At 42.1% G+C, this 16170-nt stretch overlaps 1 protein-coding gene across 1 annotated transcript in view; it reads left to right on the forward strand.

Annotated features, from left to right (window-relative positions):
• Nucleotides 1-1720: 1720 nt before the first annotated feature.
• Nucleotides 1721-16170, forward strand: part of LOC124616766 (basic salivary proline-rich protein 1-like) — a 270539-nt gene continuing 256089 nt past the window's right edge. Inside the window, exon 1 of the mRNA XM_047145152.1 lies at nt 1721-1784. The gene's annotated coding sequence lies outside the window, so the exon portion shown is untranslated. The remainder of the gene's footprint in view (nt 1785-16170) is intronic.

The raw sequence follows: 16170 nt of genomic DNA on the forward strand, positions 1-16170 counted from the left end.
CAGCTTTTAAAATTGTTGCATCACAAGATTACAGGAACTTAGTATGAACGTTTGTTGCTCATTGTCCCAATTGCATTACCAAGCAGGGTCCCTTCCTTTTCCGAAATGAACTCGAGTGTCGTTGAAATTCAGACGCCAGCATTAAAGTAATATCATTCCATTTCACTGCTTTAATTTCAAAGTTCAGTTAAGGTACTCATAGCTGGCTACAATATTTAGATTACACAAGCACAAATTAAGAGTGCGAGTTTTGTTATCATATTTTAGCTTACCTGTGACTGCAGCTCAGCTTGGTACGTACTAAATGTTACTATTGTTAATTGTCCAGAATCATTTAATTCAAGTTCAAAGTTAAATCTCTTATTTCTAAATTGCGTAGATTCAAGTAGCTTTTGAAATGATTGTTGAGGTAGCCCAAGACTAACCTTATTTTACTGAATTTCGTAGTGCTTCAGAAACAAATCCCACTATTAATTTCAGTCATTACATTAACTTTCAATTTTCCGGTTTTATTAATTCTTTTGCTAAATTAAATCAGAGTGTAGCGAAATTTATTACTTCTGACAAACTTTCAGTTTTCACACAACACGTGTCATCCTTCAGTTGCCACGCTTTTAGTGCTAATTATATATGCAATAACCTTTCTTTTTCAGTTATTATAGTAGTTGTCCATAGGACTGGCGACCGTAATTTTCCCCAAATCTCAAATATCTAATTACCGCTAGTTAACTGTTAACGTAACGACCGCACATTTACTTTCTTTATTAACTTTACCCTTTTTCAAAATTAATTTCCACCAGTTTCATTTGCATTTTTCCTTTCATTTAGATGTAACCCTTTACTCCCTCTTTACCGACAGATTAACTTCGGTGTCGATTGCTTTTCCCAAATTTCCATTAGGTACACGCGGTTTAATTTTTCACTGTCATTAAGGTCGATAAGTGAGGGGGAGGTTACACACTATGGGACTTAACGTCTGAGGTCATCAGTCCCCTAGAACTTAGAACTACTTAAACCTAACTAACCTAAGGACATCACACACATCCATGCCCGAGGCAGGATTCGAACCTGCGACCGTAGCGGTCGCGCGGTTCCAGACTGTAGCGCCCAGAGCCGCTCGGCCACTCCGGCCGGCTTGACTGAATGCCCAGCCGTATCAAGGCCGTTATTACGGCCAGAGGTGGTTGTTCTGGGTACTGATTTCTCGGGATCTATGCACCCAAATTGCGTGAAAATGTAATCACATGTCAGTTCTAGTATATTTATCCAATGAATACCCGTTTATCATCTGCAAGTCTTCTTGGTGTAGCAAATTTTAATGGCCAGTAGTGTATAATGCCCTAACTAGATAGGCAGGTAGATGAGTTGCAACTGCCTACGAGACGCAGCGCATGCCGCTGTAAGCCGACCCAGTCCGGAAGAGGTGCGCACCGCCCAGCCGTAGGAAGTGTGCAGCTGGCCGCGTAGCGCTCGCAAGGTCGCTGTCGTAAGTGGCCTAAGCAGGAGTTGCGGAACAGGTGTAGCGCCAGGGCGCCGACGTCACGTCACGTCACGTCACGTCACGTCACGTGCGCAGATACGGCCGCTGATAGGCTATCGCGCGGCGGGGCGGGTGGCGGCGGGGTCAGTCGCCATGGGAGGCCGCCGGGCGACGCCGCGCTACCACGCGCTCGCGGGCGCGTCGACGTCTGCGTCACCGGCGCTGACCTCTCCACCACCACTGCCGCTGCCGCCGCCGCTGCTGCTGCTGCTGCTGTTACTGCTCCCCGAGCCGTGCCGGGCCGGTGAGTACCTGCCAAGTGTCTCTTCCTTCTCATGTACCTCCTCAGGACTTCGGTTGTGTCACACGTCAGCGAGAGCAAGGTGCAGGAGAGGGTACTGTCAGGCAGTGTGAGAACATCAACACCAGTTTAATTTAGCACCGAGCCGCGGCGATCATTGTGTATGGTAGAAGACGCAAAGTTTCTCTTCCATCGTACTACGCCTTCAAGACTTCGTTTTTGCCTGTTTTCATGCAGCATGTAGTAAATCGTGGTATGAACAATTTTGACGCAAATGCTAGGGACAAGTATAGAGTGGCGCATCAAATGTGTTACCAATTGTTTCTTTCACAATTTACGACGCACATTAGATATTCCGCTGGGATCTCTACAGCAGTACCAGCAGAGCTTGGAAAAACAAATGAGTTACGAAATGACGTGTAATTCACGATACTGCCGCTAGGACACTAGTAAGGAGCAAGGGCTGACAATGGAAGACTGACGACGCAGCAACGATCGGCAGTTGTGTTACTTTTTCATGAAACGAAAAGCCTTGTTGTGACTCAGAGGCGTTTTCGACAACAGGTTAACACACGATGGGTCCCTTTCAACACAGGTTGTACGATAAATTTGTACAGGAAGGGACAGTATTGGAAGCGAAGCGACCTCGGCCTAAGCCTGTTTGTTCGCCGGAGAATATTGAAGCGGTACGAGTTGCTGTACAGATAAGTCCTGGGAAATCGTCTAGAAAGGCAGCAGTGCAACTGGGAATATCCAGACGCTCCGTTCAACGCATTCTTAAAAGTGACCTCCATATGTATCCATACAAGATGACCTGTGCACAGAAGCTCACTGAAGAACACAACCAGCAGAGACTACTGTTTGCTCAGTGGGCGGAGGATAGGGAAGAAACTCTCAACAACGCTTGCTTTTCAGACGAGGCGCATTTTCATTTAGACGGTGTGGTTAACAAACAAAATGTACGCTTTTGGGCCACTGAAAACCCACAAGTGCTTCATGAACGACGACATTATGCTCCGAGGATTACAGCGTGGGAAGCAATTTCCAGTCACGGACTTATTGGACCATTTTTCTTTGAAGAAACTGTGAACAGCGAGCGTTATTTGAGCATGTTTCGCAATAGCTTCATTCCACAGCTCCTTGCTACTGCCTTGTCCTTCAACACGCAGTGGTTCATGCAAGATGGAGCAACGCCACATACTGCAAACGCTGTCTTGGAGTTTTTACACAAGCATTTCGACATGTGCCGTAGGGTAATCGCTAACTTCAGTGTTCGTTTGAAGGAAGTTAGGAAACGAAATGGTGGACATATTGAGCATGTGCTGAGTTAGAACAAATTTCCATGGACGGCTCTTCATAGTAGTATATGTTCCTTTCAGATTGTATTGTCAATAAAGTTTATATTCAAAAACAAAATGGTAACACATTTCGTGCGCCACCCTGTAATTGAAAGGAAGACTCTTGCTACAACTGGGAACCTGACATTAGTATAAACAGATGGCGGTGATGAAACTGCGGTTTGCGCTTTAGTGTCACATAGTTAACGTAATAATAATGTAATAACTGCATGCCGCGTTTGGACGAGTGAAAGTCTGAGATTGCTCTCACCACGCTGAAGAAACAGTGCGAGAAAACTATATTTGAGAAACTGATCATAAACGGTCTGGTTTCTGTCAGCATCTTGCGACCAGTTTCAGTTACACAACCATTGACAAATCCAATTATCTACGCTGTGGTGGTGTAGTGTTGGCAGCATCTGCTAGGTGTCTGTTACTTACCTTACATAAGCCACTTGAACTTCAAAGAATGCATTACTTCGCTGTCGTTGCCATCTCTCCATGAAAATTTAGTTATACAATTGAAACAAGTCAACAGTTTTAAGGGCAGTATTGTTATTATCATTAACATTTTACTTTGTCGTAGCAGTTCGTAACACGATATTCTACACTATTATGTCGGGGATTTATTGAACCATGAGCCTGAACAGTAAAATGGTTCAAATGGCTCTGAGCATTATGGGACTTAACTTCTGAGGTCATCAGTCCCCTAGAACTTAGAACTGCTTAAACCTAACTAACCTAAGGACATCACACACATCCATGCCCGAGGCAGGATTCGAATATCCAACCGCGGTTCCAGACTCTAGCGCTTAGAACTGTTCGGCCACCACGGCCGGCTACTTTCCTACGTTAGCACAGTTTCCACAACTCTTCATGGCAGACTGACTATGGAAAGCAGACAGGATCAGAACGTACCAGCATAAAAAATTAAACACTTTCTTACACGACAGTTCAGAATGCTCTCTTGATTGTAATTCTTAGGTTCACCACCAGTGCGGTTGCTCGACGGGTACATAGAAAAAGGCGGACAAATCTCGTCGCCTCCATTTTCACCGGCGCTAAGTCAACTAGGCTCACATTTGCGATACTATTTGCAAACTTTGCTATCGAATTCCAGTAAACGTTGCGGAAATTTTTCATATCCGTATAGCAGAAAGCTACGGTAGCATACACAGTACTCCAGGGATACATCAGTGAGCGCTGTAAGGGGCAGTCAAAGGAATACGAGACAGATACAAAAAGTAAGTACATTGTCTATTACTTCAAAAGTATCGTCATAACTGCAACCACATTTATCCCACTGTGAGACAAGACGATCAAAGCCTTCTTGAAAAATTATTTGTGGTTGACTATGGACCCACGATTGTATCCAGGCTTGCAACCCTTCGGCCGAAGCAAATCGAGCCCTGAAGGAAGATACTGGTGGCCGAAGCAAATCGACGGCCACCGTTGTCTTTCTTCAGAGCTCCGTCTACATGCTGCCCACGTTGTTTTGTCTACGCTGCAGAAGATTCGTTGGGAAACTCTTACACATCCTCCATACAATTCCGATGTCTCCTCATGCTCGGGAGGACGACGGTTAAAACCCGCGTCCGACAAACCTGAAGTAGGTTTCCTGAGATTTCCCTTAGTTGCTTCAGGCAAATGCCGGGATGGTACCTTCGAAAGGGCAAGTCCGACTTCCTTCCCCATCATTTCCTAATACGATTGGACCTATGACCTAGCTGTCTGGTACCCTCCCCATATCAGCCAACCAATCCTCCCTTGCGATTTCCATATTTTTGGAGCCCTGAAGAAAGACACTGGTGGTCATCGACTTGCTTTGGACGCAGAGGTGCACGCCTGGGTACAGCCACGTTTCCGTAAGCAACAGTAAATATTTTCCTATGAAGGCCTTGACCATCTGATCCCACACTGGGATCAATGGGCTAACAATTATGGCGGTTATTTTTGAAAAATAGACAACTTACGTGCTTTTCCTCCATCTATTCCGTTTTTATTTGACTGCTCCTTATAGAATTGATGTGACTACGGTTCGAGTCATGTATAAATTGCATGTACAGCACTTTGGACATCTTACGCAAGAAAGAGGTATATATTGTACGCTGGTGCCTTCAGTTCCTACTTATTTCGCTTGATTAGTGTACTGTACGACGAAGAGTGCTACAGTACGGGCTGTAGTACACAAATGCGTCTTTTCCACACATATGCTCATATAAGATATGCTATCTAATAAAAGGCAACGCCTTGCAGCAGTGGATACACCGGTTCCCGTCAGATCACCAAAGTTAAGCGCTGTCGGACGTGGCCGGCTCTTGGATGGGTGACCATCCGGGCCGCCATGCGCTGTTGCCATTTTTTGGGGTGCACTCAGCCTCGTGATGCCAACTGAGGAGCTCCTCGACCGAATGGTAGCGGCTCCGGTCAAAGAAAATTAACGACCGGGAGTGCGGTGTGCTGACCACACACCCCTCCTATTCGCATACTCAGAGCTGAGGATGACGCGGCGATCGGATGGTCCCGATGGGCCACTTGTGGCCTGAAGTCGGAGTGTAATTATCTAATAAAACGTTACTGGACACATATTAATGGATATTTATATGCAATGTGTCTACCCTTTACCTCTATGATGGCTTGAAATCTGCCGGAGACATTTTCAGTCTGTGGAGGAATTCCAGCCCACTCTTTCCAAAGAGCTGAAACCGGAGGAGTTACACCCTGGATCTGGAGCGAAGTTGACATTCTGTCTCATCCCAGAGTTGTTCCATTGGGCTCACGTACTGACTCTGGACGGGCCAGTCCATTTCAAGAATGTTAGTGTCCACAAATCATTGCCTTACAGATGGTGCTTTATGAGGGGTGCATTGTCATGTTGATACAACCATTATCACCAAACTGTTCTAACGATGAACACGGTATACAGTGCATTTAGAGTTTTCTTAGGTGCAATGATGGGACCACAGCCCAACCATGGAGATCAGCCCTGTAATGTACAACCAAAGACCCGCTCCTCCATACTTGACTGGTGCCACTACAAACGATGGTAGGTAACTTTCTCTAGTCGTTCGCCAAACACAAATCCATCCGTCGGATTGACACAAGAGAGAGCGTGATTCATCACTCCAGAGCATTCGATTCCAGTCGTCCGACGTCCAATGGCGCCGCTCTTTACTCCACCATAAGCATTGCTTAGCGTCGGCTACACTATTTTTTATCGTATGAGGACCTTCTCGACCACTGTACCCCAATCCTTTTTGAATCCCTACAGACACTGAGCTAGCTGGATTCCTGTCAGAACCTCAGAACTCACGAGTGCGATTTTTTTTTTAATCACCTTCCACAGTGCTTGACAATACTTGTCCTTCAGTACATTGGGTGTGTGTGGTCTTGGTTTACCTGTGATTGTTCCTTTACGTTTCCACTTCACTGTCACATCGTCAACAGTCTAAGTGAGTAGCCAGAGAAGTGACATTTAGTTGTCAGTTCTACATCACGTAGCTGTGGGAGATGTGTCTCGGGACTTGGCCCTACCTTTTTGTTACGTCTTGCGTATAAGGAGTGGATGAAAAAATGTGATGGTCTTCGGAAGTTTTTCCTTCTTTCTAATGCGGAACAGATCAAAATCAAGCCGGCCAGCGGTTCTAGCCACTTCAGTCTAGGACCGCGCTGCTGCTACGGTCGCAGGTTCGAATCCTGCCTCGGGCATGGATGTGTGTGATGTCCTTAGGTTAGTTAGGTTTAAGTAGTTCTAAGTCTAGGAGACTGATGACCTCAGATGTTAACTCCCACAGTGCTTAGAGCCATTTGAACCATTTGAACAAAAATCATGATGTACGTGGCAGTGAAACAGGGAAGCTGCGTGTATCTGGTGTCCTACACTTTCATCCTCAATATCTTAGGTAATACTCAGATCAAAGGAACCAGTTAAATTCGTTAACTAACGCATTCAGAATAATATTTTTCATCTGTCATGAAAGCTGAAAATTTGTGCCTGACGGTGTTCACGAGAAGTAATTGCTTTAACCACGTAAACATCGTAGCATGCGTCCTTGGGACGTATGTAAGACATTAGATTCGCAGTGGCATGGATTGTTGTGTACAGCTTTCGTACATAACAGTAAGGAGAGATGGACTACAGACTGGGGCAGCAACTGTCGTCATAGGAAAGTTGGGCAGGAGAAGAATTAATCAGCGAACAAGTTAACACAGCATACATATTTACTTAACTTGCGCTTCTCCAAGCGAGCGAAGGCTACAAGTAATGCAGCAAGAAACAGAGCCCAGCCCTCACAACGTCAACTCGGATTAGCCTTGCTGCATTAAGCACGAAGGATCCTGTCGTAGTGACAAGACTCCAAGCGCAAGCGAGCTGTGTGGCTGCTGCCGGCCATCCTATATTGCTGTGGTGGAGGGCGTTCGTAGTCCAGGGCCGCTGGAGATATGGCTCAGTGGGCATGCACCACTGGGTCCATCAGATGCCGTGCGATTACTGCGGGCGTCAGATGGAAACTCACAATCCCGTTACCAACTTTGCAGTGCCGTGAGGAGATATTGATGCGTCGTGATACCACATGGATGACATTCCACATTCCGTTCCAGTCATTCACAAATTTCTGCGGTTTTCCCCTAAATCGATTAAGGAAAATGCTGCAATGATTCCTCTGAAGAGGATACTGCAGTTTACATGACCATTTGTCGCCAATCTGAACGTCTCCACCCTTATTGTTTGAGTACATGATCGGTGAACATACACTGGAAGAAACCACATTCATTAAATATTAGAACGTACGTGAACCAACTCCATAAAACAAATCGTAGGAAAGGCAGATGCCACTGTGCTGACGGTGAGATTAATTTGAAGACTCCTCAGGAAGTGTAGTCCACCGAAGGAAGAGTTAAATCATATCCCTCGTGTGCCCGAGACCTGAGTGTTGTTCAGCGGCCTGAGGATTTTGTCATGTAGGAATGATAAAGAGAACAGGGAAGATCCAAAGAAGAGCAGTGCGCATCGGCACAGGTTAGTTTAGTAAGTGACAAAATATCCTGAAGAGTTCAGCCTATATATTTACAATTGTCTGCTGACTTCCATACGCACTGGAACATTACATGCAAAAGTTCGATAACTACCTCACTCCTCCACGTAATATTTTAGTTAAATTTCGACTGCACAGAACATATTTTTCACAAAAGCATAATTTTGCTCGTAATTTTCTGATATATATTATGTCTACATCCGCATCTACGTGATTACTCCCCTATTCACAATAAAGTGCCTGGCAGAGGGTGACAGATACAATAAATACGACCCCTAGTGTGAAGAACTGCGAATCAATCTAATATACACGTCCCGTTGTCCATTGTTGTGTACACAGCAGATAATGATAGTTTTGACAAAAGCATAATTTTGCTTGTAATTTTCTGATATATATTATGTCTACATCCGCATCTACGTGATTACTCCGCTATTCACAATAAAGCGCCTGGCAGAGGGTGACAGATACAATAAGTACGACCCCTAGTGTGAAGAACTGCGAATCAATCTAATATACACGTCCCGTTGTCCATTGTTGTGTACACAGCAGATAATGATAACATTTATTGGAAGATTGAAAGACCCACAGTTTCGGTGACGTTGAAGGCTGTGTATTGGACTATTTCATTAAACTGATTCATCACAACAGATATGTGGTGATTTGTATAGGTCATATTGCACTATTTTTATTACATAATACATCAAAGATATTGCGGTGTTCCAGGCGATACAAGATGTGAAATTACCTCGGCACAGAGCATATTTTAATCTCCAATGCGTTATTTAATAGAGACACTACGAAGTAATAATTACATTATGACCATACCCCAAGGAAAATTAATGCAATACGTTTCTATATCTACGAAACTGAATGCACTACAACAGGAAATTATTTCTATAATTTTATACGTCAGTGTAAAAGCACTGATTTTATTCTTGAATGCCATCTGTACTGTGTCGTTTTCGTAAACCCAGTTCAATCAAATAATTATATGTAGTGAACCCTAAACAAAAATTTGAACACTGTCGCCGACCGTCACTAGAGCCGAAACCTCCATGGGCTCCTAGTGGGGAAAATGTGCCCCTGTGACATTTTTGTCGCTTTACAAAAGTTCTGTTTTCTCTAAACACTCTACGATTTTGTACAGGTACATTTTTACACCTTTATGTTTGATTTACGTCCTTTTGTTTGCCTTAGATTTACTCTCAATCCATATTCGGCGACCGGTTGACTGTTCTCTCAATTTAATTGTTATTCACCACAGTAATAGAATGTAATGTCATTATCGAATTGTATCACTGATATACAGCCATAGCGAATTTTAAACTTCCTTTCATTTCTTCCGTTGGTTCTTCGATATACACTTTGAAACGTACGTGACGAAGCGTGCATCTATGCCTTATTTGCTTTTAACAGAAAAATTTCTCTTTTGCCTGTCCATTCTTGTAGTATGTTCACGGTTCTCGTAAATGTTGCGTATTACCCGCCTTCTCCTATAGCCCTCACCTTTCTCATTATCGATTTCAATCTTTTTGAGCAATTTTACATTATCAAATGCTTTTTGTAAGTAGACAGTTTCTGTGAAAATATCCTGATATTTCTAAAGTCTTGTCTGCATCAATAATCATAAAGTGAGGACTGTCTGACTGAAGCCTTTACTTTTCGTAGCCCCGTACTGAAAGAGATCTCAGCTTCCTTTACTTTCTTTGGTTTTATTACACTATCCAATAGTTCCAACTTACGAAATATCGAGCTGTTTATGCAATAGTTGTCGCATTTATCTGCCCTACAGTTTACAGTTCTTCATTATTACTATAGTGTGGTGCAAGGCAAAGGAACATTTTTTATTATTTTATTTTGTAACATGCAGAAACATTGATGGACAAGCGTTCAGATAAATGGTTTAGAAGTTACTAGGCATTCTCAATTGAAAAATAATGTGAGGGTGACTTCAACAAGTCTATTACATCCTATGGGCATCAGGAGTGCTAACAATACGAACATGTTGCCAGCCTAAATATACTGAGACCACTCATCTTGTATACAACCATCCGATTCATGAGAGACCTCAGTAAGAAGTGATTTTTTCTCCAAAGTGGTTTAGTTTAAATGCAGCATTATTTACATCACCCATTAAGAGCTGAAAGGCATTTTGTGCGTCGTTAATGTTGAGTGAAGATTAGATTAAAAAATAAATAAATAGTGTAACTTTCAAAGGAAACCCTTACAGAATGCTAGTTCTTTTGATCTGGAATAACCATTTATATTAATTTGATTGGTCTGTGGTGGCAGGAAAAGACAAATTTCGTAGCACTCACAATTAAAAAGAAATAGCTTTACCCTAAATTGAAAACAATAAAACTAATTTCCAGATGCATTTGAAGCACATGCATTTCTAATCAAGAGCTTCATTCTGGTATTAAACTCTTGCAGTTATGTATGTTCATAAGGTAATAAATGTTTTAATGTTGTTATTTCATTTAATTCACTAGTAATCAAAGCATACCGTTTTGCTCGAATTCAGTTGTGAGTACTGAAGTATTTTCACTTTTTAGGGCATCTGCAATAGCGCAGTCACTCAGGTTATGTGTTCTATCCGAAATGATACGTTACGATCTGTGGAAACTAACACGTACCACATGTCAGGAAACAGTTCAATGAGGCAGCCCGCTACAGGTCGTTTTGTGTCACTACCATCTGTAACTGTGACCACCCGTCTTCTATGAAATTTATTTGAAGCTTACATAGAATCGAAAACTTGACTGATGACCACACGAATAAATATACTAACCGTGCCTGACATAAACTAAATCTGTTTCTGTCATAATTACTAGGTGAGTACAGAACGCTTTCTAAGTCCTTACATGTTCATTTTTATGTTTACATACGGTATTCGGAAAAACTGGAACCCTTAACTGGATCACGTTGTTGTCCATCTGTCTGTTTGGCTGTCCGACTATTAAAAACCCCCTTTTGCACAGGAATGGGTTAATGTATCAATTTGAAATTTATGTCACATGTTAATGTCTACGGTCCCTTGACGGTGGAAGAAATTGAAGCTTCTAAGTCAACGCGATCAACAGATATGGCCATTTACGATATTTTGATTCTTGCTAACACATTCATCAAAATCCGTAGAGTACTTCCCGTTGACCTAGAATCATGATATTTCGTAAGAAATAAGATTTCGTAGTGCAACTAACGGAAAAAATCCAAAACTTATTAAATTGTAATTATAACACTACAAAAAACATTTTTGGTCATTTGTCTGTCTGTCTGTCCGTTCGTAAGTTAAGACCCCTTTTTCTTAGGAACGTATCATATTGAAATTTATGTCACGTACTAAGGTCTATAGTTCGTTGGCAGTGTAACAAATATATGCTCTTAAGTCAGTGTAATCAGAAGATACAGACATTTATGCCGCAAATTTTCTTACTCGCAAACCCAATCAACAAAACCTATAATGCACTTTCCGATGACTTAGAATCATGAAAATTGGCAAAAAGCGAGGTTTCACAGTAAAAGTAAAAGAAAAGAATGTGAAGATTGTTAATTTATAATTATATCACACTAGAAAATATTCTGTGATCTGTTATCTGGCTGCCAGCCTCTCCTTTTTCTCAGGAACGGGTTGAAGTAACAAGTCGAAATTTGTTTCATATTCTGGGGTCCAAGGTCCCTTGGCGATGTCGAGAAGTTAACCACCTAAGTCAATACAATCAAACGAAACGGTCACTTATAAATTCTGATACTCGAAAACTCACTCATAAAGACCAAAACGGTAGTTCCCGATGCCCTGAAATCATGAACTTTGGTAAAAAGCAAGGTTTCAAAAAAATCCGATAAGTATTAATTTGTAATTATATCGCATGAAAAAATTCTTTTTGTCATTTGTTATCCGACTGTCTGTCTGTCCCCGTGATAAGGCAACTTTTTCCCAGGAATGGGTAGACGTATATCTTGCCACCATCAATATCAATGTGGGTCAGACCAGGATCGAATCCGGGCGGTGGATTAACGACCGTGGCTGGAGCAACGGCCGCATACACTGAGGCTTTTAGGCACTTTTCCACGCTCGTTTAGGCAAATGTTGGGCTGGTCCCCAGGCTGCCTCAGGAAATACGATGCACAAACTATTAAAATACGATCTCACTCCGAACACTTCCCTTCCTTAGGTAACTGACGCATGCGGCGATAGGAGCGGCATCAGCAAATTAAATAAATCGTTGACTACAGTGGGTCACGTACTACACGGGATTGTCACCAGGGAAAGTAGAAAAACAAGTTTCCTCTTATGTCAATAGAGGGCTCACTACCACTCCTACCGATTACGACTGCAGACCTTGGAAACTGCATTCTGGTGCGATGGCGTACTGTTTTCTAAGCGTGCTGTGCGAATTTCCCTCGGGGAAGTTTGGCGCTCCTCTCTACTCGCACAGTGTCCAAACGTTGGGCGTGGTGCGAGCGCTGGTGGTGGTGTTGGGGGGGGGGGGGGGGGGGGAAGTGCTGAGCTTTCCGACAGGGCCGAACCCCCAGTCGTAATTATACGCCATGAGGGCACAGCGGAAAAACGCAGAACACTGTACAGCAGGAAACTCTCGTGTGCGTTTCAGGGGTTCCTAGTACGCACGTTGACCGGTACTTCCGTCTGTAAAAGTCTAGACACAATGTACGTAACTCACAAGGGAACCTCCCCATCGCAAACCCCCCTTAGAATTAGTTATAAGTTAGCACAGTGGATAGCCTAGAAAAACTGAACACAGACCAATCGAGGAAACAGGAAGAAGTTGTGTGGACCTATGAAAAAAATAAGCAAAATATACAAACTGAGTAGTCCGTGTGCAAGATAGGCAACATCAAGGACAATATGAGCTCAGGAGCGCCGTGGTCCCGTGGTTAGTGTGAGCAGCTGCGGAACGAGACCTCCTTCGTTCAAATGTTCCCTCAAGTGAAAAGTTTAATTTCTTTATTTTCGCAAAGTTATGATCTGTCCTTTCGTTCATTGACGCCTCTGTTCAATGTAATAAGTTTAGTGTCTATGTTTTGCGACCGCACCGCAAAACCGTGGGATTAGTAGACGAAAGGCCGTGCGTCTCCAATGGGAACCGAAAACATTTGATCTCAAGGTCATAGGTCAACCGATTCCTCCACAGGAAAACACGTCCGATATATTCTATACGACACTGGTGACGGCATGTGCGTCACATGACAGGAATATGTTGTCGACCCACCTAACCTGTACACTTGGCGAATGGGTAAAAAGATTCTTCTACCTTGCTCGATTTAGGTTTTCTTGTGGATGTGATAATCACTCCCAAAAAAGTGATGAAAACATCAGAGTTTGTCACATAAACTGCAGCAAATGAATGCAACAGTTTCACAGTCGCACAGTTTTCCGTGTGGTCTGTCAAAACATATGTTTTTAACGTTTTCAAATTTTTCCGTGTGCAGACCGTCAAATCCTGCATATGTCCAAGCAAATCTGAACGTGTCCTGGAATTTGTGAGAGCGAAGTTGATTATGTGTGAGTGCCTGAACTTTGATAATTGTCTGAAAATAAAAAATTAAATCCTTCACTCGAAGGGAAGACTTGAACCAAGGACCTCTCGTGCCGCAGCTGCTCACGCTAACCTCGGGACCACGGCGCTCCTGACGTGGTACAATCCTTAATGTTGCCTATCTTGCGATGGACTACTTAGTTTGTACATTTTGCTTATTTTTTTCATAGTTCCACACAACTTCTTCCTGTTTCCTCGATTGATCTGTGTTCAGTTTTTCAAGGCCTATCCACTGTGCCAACTTATAACTAAATCTGAGGGGGGTGCGATGGGGAGGTTCCCTTGTCAGCTGCAAATACAAATTAAGATTTTCCAATACACATTGTAGAACTTAATTATTTAGTTCCTTTATAGCATGTTCTATAGATATTTAGCACGATATGTCTCTAAACAATTTACAACGAGTCAATTAACAAGTTGCACACACATGGTTTATTTCCCAGCGTGGCTACACGTCCGTCGTTTACAGATTGCTGAATAGCAGGAGGTACGAATTTAATATCGACGAACAAATTATCTCATTATTTCAGCATCATACTATTATTTCATTTTACTTATCTGATTTTTACCTTTCCTTTCCTCCCTTCCAGCCTGTAACATTTCTTTTTACATTGAAACAGTGTCTACAGGTTGTGTTTGATTTTTGTTCAGGAAAATGGCCACGGTGTGAAGCAAATGCTAGAGATTCATCTGTAGACTTTGTTCTACGACAGCAAAAATATATTGGATTTGATTAATAGTAGTAGAGAAAGCGGTAGTTGTGCCAAAATAATCACCTATTTAACCAGAGGTGTAGTTAGAGTTTAGAATACAGCGTAGCAACGCCTCGAAATAACAATGTTAATGCGTGAACATGAAAACTGAGGTACCGGTACCGATTTTTGATATTAATTATGCAAGGAGGCCAATGAAACTTACAAAATTCGAAAGGTTCTTGGTCATAAAAGTGCACAAAGAAAAAAATTGCGTATACGTAGCCATTAAGAGGGGTAAAGAAAGTAGGTGCTTTCGTATTCATAACTACGACAATACCTTTTCTGTCGCACATTAAAATCTCCAACACGTGAACATCGTAACACTGAAGTGTTACCAACTTCTGCCTTCTACTGATCAGATGCTATGGTAGAAATGACATCGAAAAGTAACAACGTGTGTTGAAATCGCATTCTAGGGACGTTCATGTTCTCAAGGTTCATTTGCAGTTAGTTATACACGCATAACGGGCAGATTCAACGCGATAACTACTAAGTTGATGATGTCAGCAATTGAAATCAAAATATTGTAGTAATGACGTCCGTAAATAACGTTATATATTTGCGTTGTTATTTTCTGTGAGAGTACCGTCGTGATCATTTGTCATAGTTACCAGGAAATTTGAAGTAAATATCTAATTCTTAATTTCTTCATTTTGAATAACTATGACTGCTGACTTCCCTTGTTATATGGAAACTATATTTGTTCTAGGCTATGCCTAGAAGGAGATTGCTAAAGAATCAGACTGAAAGAGAAAGAGCTACAGAGAGAAATTTTTTCCATGGATGGGGTAATAGAAATAATGTTGACATTGATAATAATAATTCTATTGTTCTTTTGAAAGATACGTTTAAAGGCTCTGAACATAATTGCTTTGATGAATGCAGAGTGCAGGGTTTTGTAATGCAAAACAATTCACACCTGAAGTTACTTTGTGTGATACAACAGCATTCACATTGTGTTGCCATAATGGAAAAGTTAATTTGGCGTTGTTGATACAAAGTTAATTTTTCAATGCAGTACACCAAAGACTCACTTGCAACGATCGAACAATTAAAGAGGACCCATTGAGTTATTTTAATGATATCCGTAGCTAGAATGCAACAGTTTCCATTGCCAGTTCTGAGGAAAACATTTCAGGCCGTTTTACATGGAGTACCTGTATACCACTTTAAGCTACAAAACATTTCTTATCATAGGTTACTTCCAATAAATTCTATGTATGGTCGTTCACCATGTTACGGGCAGTTACGTTTTTATGACACTGATAATGCTTGCCCTTCGCCCTTTCTTACTCTTTTCCTCATAGCGTTTAGGTAAGAAACCAAATTCCCCATGTGTCCAGGTAAAAATTAAGAATCTGCATATGAATAAATTCCAGTTAATTAAATAAAGAAGTTTGACTTTTACTTTATAAACTCAATTGGTCGAATTTCGACCACAGGTGATTCTAGTGTATATTAATCGTTCATGTTGTATGACGCCCATAAAACGAAAGACGACAATCTAATCTACATCAGACAAACGAAGAAAACGGCAGCAGTGATACAGTTGTTCTAAGGTAGCTTCGTATACGATAAATACCGTCATGAAACACCATACTCTCTCGCGAAAGTAAACGGAAAGACTGTTGTTGGTGACGTGAGAGATGTATACACCACAACCCAAGCTAAAAACTGCTTCACTGGGGAAAGAGAGGAAACAC

Source organism: Schistocerca americana, chromosome 5, assembly GCF_021461395.2.
Source record: "Schistocerca americana isolate TAMUIC-IGC-003095 chromosome 5, iqSchAmer2.1, whole genome shotgun sequence".
NCBI lineage: Eukaryota > Metazoa > Arthropoda > Insecta > Orthoptera > Acrididae > Schistocerca > Schistocerca americana.